Below are 2,234 nucleotides of genomic sequence, written 5' to 3'. Positions count from 1 at the left end.
TTGCATATCAACATATATACCTTCATCTAACCAACCCGTAATAGGACTTGCATTCATGTCATATCCTTTCTTACAGTTAAAAGGGGACTTTATGGAATATTCATAGCGAGCATCTTCAAAATTGGAGTTAAGGAAAATATTTGGAGCTTTTTTGCGTTGGGACTAGGTTTGGCCACCTATGGGGTCAACCTGACCTCAAATAGTAATTCATTCTTGAGGAATTTGCATGAGAAGTCACTGAAGTCACATTTTGTACATCACAACACCAGGCATGTGAAGAAAACTTTTTGTGATATTAGTCATTGTTGCATTTAATTCAGTCCAAGAATTTAGGTTGATTTGATAATTTTCAAGTTTGCCATAGTATTAGGTCAATGAACTTGGTCCTAAAACTTAGATTTTTAGTAGATTTTGATAAAAGTTAGTGAAACGTGTGGTTGAAAAGTTGATAAAAGTCGTGTGTCTCATTGTGTGGTTGAAAATGAGTTATAAGAAATGGGAGCCAAGTAGTGGCTTAATTTATGATTCAGACTCTTATTTGTTTATCTTGGGAAGATGTCAAGTATAACAATCTCTCCCCTTTTTCCTTAGTAACCTAATCTAACAAGACTCTGTTGGCTAGAAGAGGGGTACTAACTAAAAACAAAGAAAAGAGGGCTGACAATTGAAAAACTTATCACGTTTTGTCTTATGAATGTTGGTCGATGTTACATGAAAACCAATGGTTTTTCGCTATTTTTGGGTAATTGGGACATAAAGAGACTTCATAACTTTTTAAAGAAAAGAAACCATTCTTTGGACGTTCATGAGGTAGAACAAAGTTTTTGACTTCTATATGAGCTTCTGTTGGATTTTATGCGCAATATTAAAAAGATGAAAACGAAAATCAACACAAGGATTTTACGTGACTCGACGGTGTGCCTACGTCCACGACAGCGAAGCGGAGATTTCTTTATTCAGTTGTTAAAAATAGGGTTACAACATATTATTTATACTAACCCTAGCTTAGGGCCATATAAGACTTTAAGGCCCGTACAGAAAATAACCTTGTACCGTACCACGGGGGCGTCGCCCCCGCCCCCCCAACCCATTCAGCGTATCTAACAACCAGACAGTGAATTAAACACGCGCAAGGCCAATGCCGTCACTCCACGCCGGCATCGGCCCATTTGATCCAGAATCTGTGTTCCACTCTACATGAGTCACATGCACAACAATCTCCACCTGGCGAATATCACCCCTTAGGAGAAAAAACATAACCTGGAAAAAACTACACCATCTAGGACCAATGGGTTGGGACACATCCTCTCTAGCAACTAGAGATGTTAATCAAGTTCAAGCAATGCTTGAACCTATCCATTGTGATTGGCTTTGTCATCATATCTGTTGCATTCTCTGAGGTATGCACCTTCTCTAACAACAACTCTCCTGAAGTAACCAACTCTCTTATCTTATGAAATCTCATATCAATGTGCTTGGTTCTTGCATGATAAATCTAATTCTTAACTAGGAAGATGGCGCTCTAACTATCACAATACAGCTTCATTCCATCTTGCTTGATCCCAAATTCCCTGACAAGCCCTTTCAACTACAATAATTCCTTGGCTGCTTCAGTTGCCGCCATGTACTCTGCTTCAGTTGTAGATAATGCCACAAGTGATTGCACCATTGAGCTCCAACTTATGGGCCCACCTGTCGAGTGTGAAAACATAACCTGCATGGGACCTTCTGTCATCCAAGTCCCCTGCATAATCTGCATCTACATATCCTTGAACTGAAATATCACCATGTTGTCTCTCAAACATGATTCCGCACTCCATTGTACCTTTCAAGTACTTAAAAATCCACTTTACAGCTCTCCAATGCTCTCTACCAGGATTAGTCATATACTTACTAACCACACTGACTGCATGTGCTAAATCTGGTCTGATACACACCATTACATACATCAAACATCCAACTGCACTGGCATAAGGTACCTTTGACATCTCTACAACATCTTCTTCACTCTTTAGGCACTGATTATTAGACAATCTGAAGTGATTTGCAAGTGGTGTGGCAACTGATTTTGCATCTAACATGCTAAGTCTCTCTAACACTTTTTTCAAATAATTTTTCTGAGACACGCATAATTTTCTGGCTTTCCTATCTCTGTTGATCCCCATGCTAAGAATTTTCTTAGCAGGTCCCAAGTCTTTCATATCAAACTTACTGCTCAACAAAGATTTCAATTT

At 38.9% G+C, this 2,234-nt stretch overlaps 1 protein-coding gene across 3 annotated transcripts in view; it reads right to left on the bottom strand.

The window, feature by feature from the left end:
- LOC111395415 (E3 ubiquitin ligase BIG BROTHER-related-like) overlaps window positions 1–2,234 on the bottom strand; it is a 13,155-nt gene that overhangs the window by 3,875 nt on the left and 7,046 nt on the right. The window lies entirely within an intron of this gene.

Source organism: Olea europaea, chromosome 6 (genome assembly GCF_002742605.1).
Source record: "Olea europaea var. sylvestris chromosome 6, O_europaea_v1, whole genome shotgun sequence".
Taxonomy (NCBI): Eukaryota; Viridiplantae; Streptophyta; class Magnoliopsida; order Lamiales; family Oleaceae; genus Olea; species Olea europaea.
Note: the sequence above shows the minus strand (reverse complement) of the source record. Positions and strands in the feature narration are given on the sequence as shown.